General features: G+C 38.2%; 1 protein-coding gene across 12 annotated transcripts in view; it reads right to left on the bottom strand.

Annotated features, from left to right (window-relative positions):
* The window catches only part of Arhgap21 (Rho GTPase activating protein 21), a 125,992-nt gene that overhangs the window by 109,116 nt on the left and 1,532 nt on the right, over nucleotides 1–15,344 (bottom strand). The window lies entirely within an intron of this gene.

Raw genomic sequence — 15,344 nt, 5'->3', positions numbered from 1 at the left:
TTTGTTTACACATGTGGCGTCCAAAATCCTGTCCTCATACTTGAATGTGCTTCACCTGCAGAGCCATCTCCCACCCGAATATTTAGTGCTTTGAGTATACCCGTTACGTGCAGTTCTTGAGCTCATAATTTATTTGATTTGCCACACCCATGAACCTAAGCCATTCACACAGATGAAGATGCAAAGCATTCCCACTAACCCCAGAGTTTCCTGTGTGCCTCCTAGCGATGCCCTGGCCTTCCACACAAAAACAAACTCCTCTCTATCACCAGGTAATAGTTCTGTATGATGCTGGGCCCTTGTTCTGTCTGTCTGTCAGTCTGCTTCTTCAGGCTGTTTTCATATCCATCCACGTGCTTTATCTATTTTCCTACTTATGAACTGGTGAGCGCCTTCCTGTTTGGTGTGAGCAAGCCCTTATGGACCCTCCTGTGGGCTTTTGATTTATTTCCCTTGGGGCATTATCTAGGAATGGAAATTCTGGATCATACACTAGATATCTGATGAATTAGCAGAACACCAAGGCTTTGGTCTAAGGGTGCTGTTTAAAGGGCAGTCATCACTGTATCTAAGCTTGTTCACACAGCCTCACCAGAATTTTTGTTACCAAACTTTTTTTCTTTTCAGACATATATGCTGAAGCAGAATTCACATTAAATGAACAATTCATCCTGGTAAATACATATTGCCACCGCTGCCACCCAAGAGCTTCGGGCCTTTGTGTTCCCCCATGTGACCATCAGCAGTCTGCTAGAGATTGAAGAAAATAATCTCTAGATTACTTTCTCCAGTTCTAGGATTTCCTACAATGGAACTGTCCGTTATATACACTCTTTCACATCTGGCTTCTCTTACTTTTTGAGATGCATCTGTGTGGTGACAAGCATCAGTAGCTCATTATAAGCACTGAATATATAAAATCTGCTTTCTGGCTTGCAGTTGGTAGACACGTAGTTTGTTTCCAATTTGAAGATGTTAGCTGCTACAAATACAAACAAAGAGACTAAAAAGAGGCTAAGAAAGAGACATGCTGCTGCATGCCTACAAATTCAGAACACTAGAGACTAACGCAGAGGAACTGTCTTAAGCTCAAGGCTAACCTGGGCTATGTAGCAAGCAGTAGGCTAGGCTCTGTCTCAAAATAACAAAAATAATTAGCTTAAAAAGTGGGCTGCATAGAGAATGAATGCCTGACTTTCTGACAGTTGACAAAATGTTTTCCTCCATGGCTGTGTCATCATGCCAGGGCAGTATTTTCCTATACTGTTCATTTGCTCCTTACCCACCAATACTTGCTGTTCTGACTTTTATTCCGGCCATTCTTTAATGGGTAGATGGTGGTACCCAACAGGTGAAATTTTTACATTTTGAGGATGCAAAGTTGCTATACAAAATCCTTCATTCCTGTAGGGTAGTAATGAATGACTGGAAAATGAAATGTAAAAGTAATAGCAATATTATTTTAATGCTTCAAAGCAGACCTAAGTTGAGAAGCTTCCATAAATTGTTCTATCAGTCAACTGAATAGAGTTAAAAATTATAACAGCAGATTTTATTGTAACAAAGAGCTAATGCTACAAACTAACTTGTTTTCCCCTGCATGTTTTTCATTTATCTTGTCTTGTGGAGTTCAGTTTTTGCCGGTTTTTAAAGCGAGGTCTGTCTTATCATTCAGTCCTCAGTTTTTCTATGCAGACTTCAGAAGCAATCCCATCATCCAATACATATTTTGCAAATCTCCTCTCCCTGTTTTCTTAATGACATTTTATATAAGAACAGAAACGTTGAGTTTTGGTAAAGGAGAAATAGTCACTATTTTTCTCTTCTAGTTAATGCTTTCTTGTGTCATTTCCCAGAACCTTTTTTACAGCTTTACTGAAGCTTTATAATCAGCTTTTATATACACATCAGTAATCAATGTTGGAATACCTTTTCTGTCCAATGAGACATAAAAACAGATGCTCTTTTTTTCTGTATGTATTTCTACTTGTTGAAAACACTATCCTTTCCTCTATTGCATTAGGTTGGATGGATGGATGACAGATGGATAAATAGGTCTTCCAACTCTATTCACTTTCATTTTTGCATAGATCAAGATTATATTAATTCTGTACTGTCTTGATTTCTATGGCTTTCAGTTAGGATGATACCATAAATCCTCCAACTTCATATTTTTTAAGTATAGCATATTTTTTTATAGTATAGCAATTGTCCTTTGCATTCCTACATCTGTTTTAGAATCAGCTTATTTAGTTCTCTAAAAAAAGGCGGGAGGGCAGCATAGTGGCACACACCTTTAGTCCAACAAATACTTGGGAGACAGAGACAGACAGATCTTTGTGAGTTTGAAACCAGCCTGGTTGGTCTGCATACTGAGTTCTAGGACAAATGAGGAAAGCTAGGTAAAGAAATCCTGTTTCAAAAAAAATAATAAGAAGAAGAAGAACAACAAAAAGCCTACTGGAACTAAACTGATTCTAACACAGCAGTTTGTGGTCGACTCTCAGGTTAGTCCCCTTCAAACACTAAAATAATGCTTACTTTTAAATCTCATTTTCTCACTGTTGCTAGCATAAAGAAATAAAACCTACTACGTAGCCACTTTGCATCCTGAAGTTTGAAATTTTTTACTAGTTAGTGCTAGTGCGAGTTTGGGAGTGCACCCCTTAAGTTTTTCAATGTGTATATAAACACTCTCTGTGAGGGTGATTTCCTCCTCTTTTCCTACTCATTCAGTTCCTCAGTTGATGTGCACAATGCACTGTGGTCCTGGATGCAAGTGCTGATGGCCACACACGAAGTGTGACAGCTGTTTGTCCTACAGACGCTCCTCATCAAGTTCAGCAAATTTCATTAGAACCCAGTTTTCTGACTTACCTGTGTCAAATAACTTGTATCTACTGAGATGATCAAAAGAACTCTCTCATTTTGTTACTAATTTATTTTTGACAATAAGCTTTCATTTCTAGAATAACTCCCAACTTACTTGTGGCACATTATTATTTTTTTCTTCATTATTTAGAGAATACTTTATTAGTTTTTGTAATCAGACCCACATAGATAAGACCTTACATATTGAATACAGTGTGTTACCCCTGTACAAAGGGAAAAATTGCATCCTCTAGTATTAGAGATGTAGAACAGTACTGTAGCATACCTCTGTGAACGTAAAATAGCTTGTACCTGCTTTATGATACGTGCTAGTGAACACGCTTTATCAGAGCTGTTTTTAATGATGTTGCTCTGAATGTTTTCTTTCCAGATGATGATTGAGAATTAAAAAAAAAAAAAAAAAATGTAACAGAACTGCTGTTTTCTAGGATTTTGGTTTTTTACTTTTTTTTTAATGGTATATGCTAGATGTCTACAATTTTGTTCAAATGACTGCAGAACCTGGAAAAGCTCTTGCTGCTATTGATGCGTAACATACTGCTATTATTGGCCTTTATATATAATTTGAACTTTTTAAAACTTTAGCTGTGATGTCAACTTTGGAAAAAAGTATCCCAGTTTACCATGTTGAGTTGGCACTGTACAGAAATTAACAGCCATATTGGTCTAGAAAGGTTGAATATTTTTTTCCATTTGTACAGGAGGAACACACTGTAAGGCATATTATCTTTTTTCACTTATTGCAAGATCTGACTTGCTAATATTCTTAAGGAGTTTAAACAAAACAGCTGTTAATATAATTTTTTCTTATGTTTTTATATGAACACGTTTACACTGACCTCACAAAAAGGATATCAGAAAGTTTTCTCTGCCTCTATTTTTTTGAGTTCATATAGAATTGATTCATAGAATCTCTTCTTTCTAAAATATGTGTTCTATAATAATATATTAAATATGTCACACACATATACCTATATATATATATATCTTAAATATACTAATGTACCAAATGGATTAGAACCTTCTATTTGGAGAGGTTTGATGATTTCACATACAATTACTTTAACACATGGCACTGTTAAGACTCTTAAATTTCTCCTTGTGTCCATTTCAGTAATTTGTCCCTCTTATAGTCCTTGATAAATTCAGTTGCCAAGTTCATTGGCATAAATTAATTCACAAAATTCCTATTTTATACATAATGGTGGTATTTATCCTCCCACTTAGTTAATATATAAAATCATTTCTAAATTTCAAATCTTGTTAAAAGACTAAGACTTGTATTTAGTCCACAGTCACTTAAGAGCCAGCAAGAAAAGACATCCATTTTCCTGTCAATAATCACCTAACACTTCAACACCGTGTAGAAAGAACATGCACGTTCTAAGCCTAAGTCTTGAGGAATCATTGTACTGTCCAAATGGACACACATATTTTAGGCCTTTAAATAACTGTCCATCTTCTTCTTGAAATATTGCTTAATCTAAACATATCGTTTGAATAATCTGCTTTAAAAAATGTTAAAAATAATGATTACAATGATCAACGGCTGTCAAGATGAGTAAGTAGCAGCAGCAGCAAAGTCCAAACAAAGTCAAATGATTCCTGAGACTGTATTCCTCATGCCTAGAACAGACACATACCTGGTAGCCACAAATTATGGTTCTGTTGATACGGTCACCTGGAGATGGTTTGATCCATATATCCCAAAGAAGAATCTCACTGAACTTATAACTTAGCCGTGCCTGTCAGTCTTGGTTTTAATCACTGGTACTTGAGGCAGCAAAGACCCGTGAGAGTCACAATGGTGGCAGCTAAAACACTCACACTTCTGAACTATGTGAGCATCTAAGAATTACAACCTTTTCAGAAGCTATCCTGAGGTCTCTTTTTAAACAACTTCATTTAAAAGTCAACCAGAAAAGCTAGGGTTTTCTATTAATTCTCAGTAGTAAGAGAAATTTGTTCACTACTTCCATCCATCCATCAATACATTCATACCTGCTTTTTATTGTCTCTTGGCAAACAGAGCTGCTGAAAGACTGAGTCTAAGCTAAACTTTGCTTCCAAGAAGAACCGCATCCTCGCAGATACGATCACATCAAAGACATCAACCTCTCCAAAGCTTTTAATCCTTAAACATGTTCTCCACTGCTCTCCTCTGAGATGCCTATCAACCTGATGACATCTTCTTCACTTGTGAACGGTCTCACTCTGCCCAATCCTCTTTGTCCGTGGCTGAGCACCTTCTCCTTCACATGTCACAAAATCATCCCACTTCTTTTTCAGAATTGCAACTGGACACTGCAATTAATTTACATCGTGTTTGCATCATATTGTCCAATGCCAGCCACAATGAGTCAGACTAGAAGAGCAGACCAATTCAAAGGACAGAATCAGAAGAGCTGCTGGCAGTAAACGGGGACAGATTTATAAGGGAAACTATCTCACTAATGAACACTTCATTATTGAGGATTTATGTTGAAATTATTTCTGTCACTCACAATGTGTACTCAGGAACAGAGGGGTATAAGGATGTGTGTGTGTGTGAGCGCATATATATTCTTTCACTGTAACTTTTTCTGTTCTTGCTAAAAATTAGTAAAAACTGATTACAAATTATTCTAGTAATACTTTTTTAATACAGCCTTCTGCAAATAAAATCAAATAAGTTACTTTTATATATAATAAAAGTAAAAAGTAACAGTTATAGCTGCACTAAGTCAAAAGGCAGAATTCTACCACTTTAAAATGTCTAATTTTTGATTAAGGAACAATAGGTATTTTTCAAAAGTACACTAGCTATCATTCATACCTGTTGAATTTTAAAGTGTGTTTTGTTTTGCTGCCTTGAACCCCTCCCTGGGTTCAACTCATGCCTGTGCCTCAGCTTCCAAGCTAGCTAAAGCTAGAAATGTGTTGTTGTACACCACCATGCCTGGCTCTCCTGAGAGAATTCCCTGCATCTGAAAGCACTTCAGCAGCAAAATGAGATTGACTACAACAGAGGACGGAGATGATTTCAACCCTGAATATTAACTAAGTTTAAGGCCACTTCAAACTTCCTGGAAGGGTTTGTGTGTGAATGTGCTCTAGAGTTCTGCTGTTCTCAAACTTGGATGATCACTGGGATACCATAAAACTCATTCAAGAGTTAAGGTTTGCTGTGACTTTCAGGGGTTCCCATTCACTTACATTAATGGTTAGATGAGAAATCAGTAGTTTGAAAAGTTACTCAAATGATCAATGACCCCAACTTGACTGAGTGAAAATCCTACCCAGGCAGGTGTAGCCACTAGGGCACCTCTTGAAGGTCATTTTACCTATGCCAAAAAAACAAATTTAATTTCAGTTAACTTCTAATTAGAATAGGCCCATCTACCTGATATCATCTAGTTCTAACCTTCACAGACATAGAAAATGAATCTAATGTTAGTTCTACATTACAGACCCTGAAATTCTTATACATTATGGGTATGATCCATCCATAAAACTTACAAGAGGGGCTGGAGAGATGGCTCAGAGGTTAAGAGCACCATCTGCTCTTCCAAAAGTCCTGAGTTCAATTACCAGCAACTACATGGTGGCTAACAGCCATCTATAATCTGGTGCCCTCTTCTGGCATGCAGGCACACATGCAGGCAGAACACTATACATAATAATAATTTTAAAATACCTACAAAGACATATGCCTATGATATATTATGAAATCAATTTTTAAAAAATACAGTGAAAATATGAAGATTTTTTAAAACAGAAAAAAAAATGTTTTCCTTTTTACTACTCATGATCTACCACACTAACTCAGTGTACTGGCCCCTGCATCACACTGCCAACAGTCCTCTAAGGAACCACGGGCCTGGGATGGAGAGTTTTCTGGGACAGGATGGGTCTCATGGGGGTCTCCACTACCTCACTGTTTGGTTTCTGCCTTTGTTTCCTTACTGAGTTTCTGTCACTTCAAACTGAAATGTCAAGGAAGAAGTCTGGAGACATGAGCTCAGCCCATAGCTTTTGCAGTCCTCAGCAGAATTTGCAAGTGTACACCTGGGGACAATTGTAGGCTTTTAATTTGCCTCTCTCTATTTCTTTCTTTGTTCAAACCTGTTGAGAAACATAAATGAATAAATGAATGCATGAATTAATAATGAAGTAAAATGCAATTTCCTAAAAGCTTTATAATAAAGATCTGATTTTAAAATGGGTACCCCAAGCGTTTCCTTCCCTCATCTCACATACCAATCACTATTATTTCTAGAAACCAATATTCAGAGCCTGTAAAAGAAGGCAAGCCTCATTGATCAAGCTTATGTTCAATATAGAAACACAATATACTAGAAGACACCAGTGTATCCAAACACCTTACCTGGAGACACTTTTTAAAGTGCCTCTAAGTCCATGATTATAGTAGTTAAACTATATCCAAGAAATTTCCAAATGCACTAACCTCCCTTGAAGTCTACTTAGTAATCAACATGTTATTAAGAACGTAAGTCCTCATAAGCTATGTTAATAATGAATGCAGTTTTTTTTAAAGGCAGGAAGTCATGAGATTATGAGCTCAGGGTTGTAAGAATGGACAGCGCACGCCTGTCACCACCCACAACTCTGCCAGATGTCCATCCAGGGCTGAGGTAAGCAAAAGGGCAAAACACTCTAAGTAACCAAGCCAGAATCCAAACCCTCGCTATCAAACAGAAGGCCGGAGAGCAGCCAGCCACTGAGGGAAAGTAAATAAAAGTCCTTAACTTAGCTTTTTTTATAGTAATAGACAACAATTTGCTATCAACTCTCTACGGTCACAAAAATAAATAAATATTCAGAAATGCCATGTTTAAATTTTAAAGCTATTCTTTTACTCCTAACTTGAGAAAATAGAATTTTTGTTGTTTGGTGGTTTTTTTTTTTTTTTTTTTTTTTTTTTTTGGTTTTTGAGACAGGGTTTCTCTGTGTAGCCCTGGCTGTCCTGGAACTCACTCTGTAGACCAGGCTATCTTCAAACTCACAGAGATCAACCTGCCTCTGCATCCTGAGTGCTGGGATTAAAGGTATGTGCCACTATTGCCTGGTAAGAATAGATTTTTTTATATTACTACAAAACAAACAAAAAGTTCTATCCTGTCAAGTTTTTAAAGCTATAGTACAGCATATCTGTTTGTCTTTCAGATTTGTTTTGTTTTTTGTTTTTTTTTCAAGACAGGGTTTCTCTATACAGTCCTGGCTGTCCTGGACTTGTTTTGTAGACTAGGCTAGCCTCAAACTCATAGCAATCTGCCTGGCACTGCCTCTTCGAGTGCTGGGATTACAGGCATGCACCGCCACACCCAGATTACAGTTTTTTAAAAAACTGTAATTTGTGCATGTGTGATGTGTACATGTGGGTGCACACACAATGGTACACATTGTGAGCGAACAACTCTGCAGAATCAGTTTTCTCCTTCCACCATGGTAACAAGGTTTGAGCTCAGGCTGCCAGGGTTTCATGGCAAGCACCTTTACCCTGAAGCCATCTTTCGGACCCATTTTCAGGTTACTGAAAAATGTTGTCTTCTATTACTCCACTGTGTAACAAACTATTCTGTACTAGTCTGATGAGACTACAGCACTTTAAACCACAAGATTATTTCCATGAAAACAATCCAAAACTGAGCTTTTGCATGAAGATGTTATAATGTCTCCACAGCCATTTTGACTGGATGTAGAATTACCATGGACACACACCTCTGGGTATGCTGGTGAAGGTGTTCCCAGAAGACTTCAGTTGAGGAAGGACTGGGTGTGCCACGCTAGGAGCTGGAGTCCTATAGAGAATAAAACTGAGACAAGCTGCCCACCAGCAGGCGCCGCCCTGGTCCTGACTGCACAGGCAATGTGACCAGCACCTCTGTACTCTGCACAATGCCTTCCCTGCCACCATGGACAAATCCTGGTGAACTCTAGGCCAAAATAAACCTGGCCTTCCTGAGCTACTTCATGTCAGGTGTTCTGTTGCAGAAACTGTAGAAGTTACTTACAAAGCCTTCCTTCCCAGTCCAAAGGCTATACCGAAGCCTATTTATTACAGTTTCACACATTTAATTCCTTAAGGTTGTTTAAATGTCTATAAATATGAGGACAGTCTTTAAATACAGTAACCTTTCATTTTAGTAATCTAACCACATCAACCAGAAAGAAAAACAAGTGCCTACCATATGGTCCCTCTGTAACAGAAAATAGCTGAATTCAATAACAGCATCTGTGCGCCTATCAACACTAGCACTGCCCATCCTAAAAACAGCAAGCATACTGTTAATAAAAGAAGATGACAAGGCTCTTCCAAGTGTAAAAACAAAAGAGAGAAGTACCTTTGTTGTAGATAACCTGACCCGCTTAGATTAAAACCATGAAATCAAAGCACAATAAACTTCAAAATATATTAAACTAAGTGAATGCTAAGGAACACTAATAATATGCACAGAAATTTTCTTTGTTATCAGCTCTTATCTAGTGAAAGAACTAGCTTAAAGCATTCAAACCCAGACTCAAACTCAATACCCCGAGTGATAGGCGCTTCTGCTACTATACTATTTATTCTCAATCCTGGCAGGCTTCACCCTCAGTTCTAACGTTCTACAAAGAGACTGGCAGAGTGGTATTCTGGCTTTGGATCCATGTACATGGAGGAACACTTAACATTAAGTAATAGTGTTACAGTATGCTAGAATCAAGTCCAGAACTTTCAAGAAAACAGCATATGCCTTTGAATACAGGTTTGCTAGAAACCAGAATTTCACAACACACATAACTTATTTTTAAAATCATTTTATTTTAAATAGCAGTTTGGAAATAAAATATTATCATCTCTATATTATCATCAAAATTAACATCTGTTATAATTTGTCTAATTATTATATTTAAAATATAAAATTATCAGTCATATGCGGGACAACATTTCACTAGAGAAACATTGTTAACATAAATATGTTGCTGCTTTTTTTTTTTAAGTGTTAGGACTCAAACCCAAAACCACATGCATGCTAGGTAAAGCACTCCAGCCCTAGATATGGTACCTTTCAATATGCTTTCTGTATCCACCACTCTGATTACCCTTCTACTAGTCTGATATCAAACCCAGTGGTGTAAATTATTTCCTTCATTTGTACTACATATTGTCCTGGTTACTGTAACTTGGTAACCAACTTCCCAAAGGTAAAAAAGATACAAAGAAAAATAAATGACTCAAATATCTCAGCAGCAATCCTGATGGAAACAGGGAACTCAAGGTGTGAGGAGGCCTCCTGAAGAACAAGCACCTCCTACTCCACGGTTAACACACTGTAGACACATAATACATGTTTAAGAACAAACTCTGTGACACTATGGAATTTCTCTTGTCTTCCTTCATCTAAAAAATATTAAGACACAAAGAGCACATGAATAAAACATCCAAACTCTGCACTCAGAATATTTATATTTTACATGCATTAATTACCTGTCTGAAAAAAAAAACAACAGTAAAATCATGTAGCTAAGCAGGTCCACTGGAGATGGGTGATGCAAAGATAATCCTAAGCAATGGGCGGTGGGTAGCAAGTGGAGGACTGGTTTCACTAAGTAGGTGGAATGCTTCACTCAGAAGGTTGCCTGTAAACACAAACTGGACACAAGGGGGAGCCATGAAGAGATGGGGGAAGAGCATTCCAAAAGGAGGGATCAGTGACGGGGAGGCTCTCTGCATGCAGAAAAGCCAAAGTCTGGGCTAGCCAGGACAAAATGAGGGGAAGAGTAACAGGAAGTGAGGGCAGGAAGGTGAAAGGGTGAAGCCCTGAAAGTCACTGAAAGAACTCTGCCCCTTTAATTTTTAAGGAAATGAAAGGCCATTAAAGGAATCTAAGTGAAAGAATGACCTGATCTGATTTATAAATGGTCTGCTCTGCTTACAACAGGGAGAATATACCAGCATAACAAGCTGAGAAATCAGGCAAGCAAATAACGCATGTCATGTGTAAGCTAAAAGAGGCACCAATCATTCCAGAGCCTGCTGAGCAGGGATGCTATTGCTGGTGATGAGCATGCTCAGGAGAGCAGCAGTTTGGCTCTGGAGTTGCCTGCTTACTTCTGAGTGCAGATGGATCCTGACTTCTCAGGTCAAGAGGATGTGGGCATCTGAATGCAAGAGATAAAAGGAAGCCTACCATGGTGGCATGTACCTGTCACCCCAGCATGGGGAGGCCAAGGCAGAAAGATGGTCCAGTCAAGACCACCCTGGCTCTACAGTGAGATCTTGTCTCAAGAATAAAAACAATAGAAGAAAGCCAACTTCCTTGCATATTCCTGTAATGCCAGAGACTGGGAGGTGGAATCAGGAAGATCACAAGTTCAAGGTCATCCTCAGCTACATATCCAACCCTGAGTCAAGCCCTGGGTCAAAAGCATAAAACTGAGGAGAGAAAGAGGGTCAAACTGAGTCCTGAGATGTACATCGGGAAGAAAGCTGAAGAAATTCCAAAGACAGTGAATGATTCGGTAGAAAGTGAAGATAACTGGTATACTAGAATCTCAGGGAACAGTCACTGAAATGTAAAGCCCTTCCAGTGTATTCACTCATCTAGTCAATACACTGCACATTTATTATGTGTCAGATACTGTGGAAATAAGCATGGTCTTGTGCTCTTATGGAGGCTGCAGTCCAAAGACCAAGATGGCCACAGCTGTAAGCACTGTTCTCAATAAAGCACAGTGTGCTCTGGACTAATGCACTAGGAACAACTCATCCATCTTGAAGAGTCAGGGCAGACTTCCCTAGGAATCACGTAGGAGAAAAGCCTGGGGGACTAAGTGAAAGTCAGATAAAGAAGGCAGTGAGGAACAAAACTGGAGAGGAAGAGTACCTGTAAGGTGAAAGAGGCACCTGTAAGGAGGTGAAGTTAAAAAGGCCTTGCCTGCTTCACAGCCCTGCAAGTTCAACTCTAAGAACTATAGAAAGAAGAGGTGAGAAAGCAGCAGGGTGACCCTTACTCCTTAAATGACCCTGGAGTCACTTAAGACAGCTCTGGAAGGAGACAGGACAAGCCGAGCTACTGGGAAGCTCCCGGAGAAACTGGCTTCTATGGTTCATCCGAGAGAGCGACCCCAACTCTAGTAGTGGCAGCAGCAATCTGGAATGGAGATTTCTCAGAACTTTAGATAATCAAGAAAAACCACCAAGTTTTTGGCCGGGACGAATAAGTAGGCAGTGGCACTGCTCAGTAAGAGCAAACACCACAGACAGAAAGGTTGGTGGCAGTGCAGGATCTATGAAGTCTGCATTGCCTGTAGGATATTCTCAAGAACAGCTCAGAACTAAACAAATAGCTATGCAGGTCTAGAAGGCAACCAAAAAAGATGGGAAAGGGTTATAGACATACCCGAAGTCACAGGAAAACATAAAATAAAACCTAGGAATGAAAGCAGAGGAGAGGATAAAGGAATAGAAAGATATTGGCTCTGACTTAGTCCAATATGAAATGGACAAACAGAAAAAGAACACTATTTAAAAAAAAAAAAAAAGCTTGAGATGGAACAAGGGAGTCTGGGACAAAAACGAAATGAGCATTATTATAAAAGAGCATTATTATAAAAGATGACAAAAACAAGACTCAGACAACTTCCTACTCAGAAAAACACTTTTTACTGTTTATACTATTCCATTATCAACAATCAAATATTTTTCATCAGTCACAATTACATTACAGTTACAGGATAATCTTAGCCTAAGTTTTTTTTTAAAAAAAAAAAAAGCCAGGACACATAACAAACTAATGATAAGAGTAACAGTTAAGTTTTTAATGATTAAATTGCTAAAATTTTTTCATTACTATATTATACTAGGGGCTACAGACTAAAAGTTGTCATCAGTATTTAAAATGCAGGGAAGGGGAAATCAACACAACTTTTCAGTCTTCTGGTTTAAAAAACAAGCTAAATTTTGAAGACCAAAACTAAGCAGTATGTAAGGGAATGATCTTACATTTATATGATCACAGAACATATAAAGAAGTCTATATAAACAAATAGCAAGGCAAAGTTAGACAGACACACACACACACACCACAGCTCAGGGTGACTAAAACCATTATTGAGAATCATATCTTTAAAGACCATCCTGGTGGCTGCTCCCTATAATCCCACCCCTTGGGAGGTTGACGTAGGATGACTGCTATGAGGCCAGCCTGGCCCCTACAAAGCAGGGCCTACTGGAAAGGGGGAAGGGGACTGACATTTCAGATGCAATCTGCACTGTACTACTGTAGAATGTCAAGACACTTTCTGAATTATCATAATTCTTTCAGTTATGAGAGCTATTGATTATCTGCTTTTTGGTCTTCCAATATAGTCTTAAGGAAGGGTGCCTAAATTAATATACTTATCAAGACAACACAAGTGGGCTATAACAGTTAATAGAAACATACAATCTCCATTTTAAGCAAAGCAACTGAACTTATCCATAGAACATAGAATGTGCTACTGAGGTAAAGCATGAAAGAAATGCCAATTAAATTACAAAACTGGTTTCTTCTGTCTCATAAAGTTAGGCACCTTGGTCAGTTAACAAACAGAATTAAAACCAAGACATATGGATTTGTTTCCTGGTTAGTTAGAAATATACATCAATTTATTATTCAAACATATTCAGGAATATGGCTACTTTCTTCTTTTTCCTTTTTTTAACTAAAGAATGATATTATTACAGAATACCATATGTCCAATAAAACTAAAAATAAATATTAAGTGTTCAATAACAAATATTGATCAAACCAAACTACAGCAAGTCCCTTTCTAGTATGCAGAAATATTCACAAGCTGTAACCAGTATTAGATAAGCACACAATACAGCTAATCAGAGGTAAGCAATAATCACACAATTCCCCTCACTTGCCCCCTGCCATTTGGAAATTTCTAAAGCACCAAGAATCTAAGACTATTCTTTAAAAAGCCAAACATACCAATTTAATACCAAATTCAAGCATTCTTTAAATGAGCAAAACATAGACAATATTGTTTCTTCATTCTTAACTAGAAACAATACAACCACACAAGCAAAAATGCCCAAATAAAAACAAATTTCACAGCCTTTAAATATATACTGATAACGTAAATAAAGCCAGTATGCAACTAACTGGAAGTGCGCATGCTTTCTGGACAAGTACAAGGTGTGTCTAAAATCTTGGTCTGCAAGCAAACAATAGCAATAACACAATAACAATACACAAGCATATATACATTATCAAATAAACGTTAGTGCTAGCAAACACAATCCAACCAACATGCTAATTAAAGTGTTCACAAAACAATGACAAATAAGGCTTTAGGACTACAGCATGTATCATTATGTAACTACAATACCCATTAAGCAATCTCCAGGTTATAGGTAGGTCTTCCAAAAGGCGTCATTATGGTTTACTATGATTAGAGGACTGTGGGGTCAGACTTAACCATGCTTTACTTGCAAGCAGGTGTTTACTGATACCAAAAAGTAGAAGACTGATTCTAGATGTAAACCTGAGGCTCTGTCCAATAATCTGTGGTAACACACAGAATTCCCCCTCCGCACAAACTTTCTATTCCAGCACCAAGTAAACTGTGAAGCACGTTTTCTTCATGCTTTATAGACCAAAATTTAACTGACTAAATGTCCAAATTCACATGCTTACAACCAAAAACCATGAAGAGAAAATTTACAAAAGGGGCAAAAGAAATTGTTCTAGTGCAGGCTCACTGGAGATGCTGCCATTGTCACCACTGACATATCAATACAGACATAGGCATCTCAAAAATAAAGTTTAAAGAGTAACAATGTTCAGCGCCTTGAACAAGCAAATTACACAAACTATACAAAACAAAGTAACCACAATAGAGCCATCATAGACATAAACTCCACATGCAGCAACTCAAACACAAGAAGAATAAAAGACAGGGGACAACAGCCCATGTGGATGCCATAAATAAAAAAATGTTCTACAAATTCTGTTCAGATGGTTAAAAAAAAAAGGAAACCTACGGAAATTCTTTCCAGCCGGCCACTTCAACGCAAGCGACCTGCTACCCAGAGCAGCCCACAGAACTATAGAGCAGTGTAAGGGCCCAAAGAGCATAAATAAAACAACAGCCAAACCAGATTTCCAGCAGGTTGGAATTTCAACACTACAGGCGTCTTCCAAGACTGAGGCTAGGCTGTCCGTGGGAAGACTTCGATTACCGCTCAAAGCTACTATGGGCAACCCTAGCAGCCAGGTTCCACTCCCCTCGAAAACACTGGATCCCGGGTGCACCAAAGCATACCACCTGCCCTTGTCACTGGGGATGTAACACACACAAGAGTTACATATTACATAAAGCCACCCCCAGGCAGATCAGTCTCCAAAACACTGAAGGAAAAATGGATGCTCAACTGTACTGTTGTCAGGCTTCTCGGCCATCAGAGATGGAAGAAT

This window comes from Meriones unguiculatus, chromosome 19, assembly GCF_030254825.1.
Source record: "Meriones unguiculatus strain TT.TT164.6M chromosome 19, Bangor_MerUng_6.1, whole genome shotgun sequence".
Lineage (NCBI taxonomy): Eukaryota > Metazoa > Chordata > Mammalia > Rodentia > Muridae > Meriones > Meriones unguiculatus.
The sequence above is the reverse complement of the archived record's forward strand: the minus strand, read 5'-3'. Positions and strand labels throughout refer to the sequence as shown.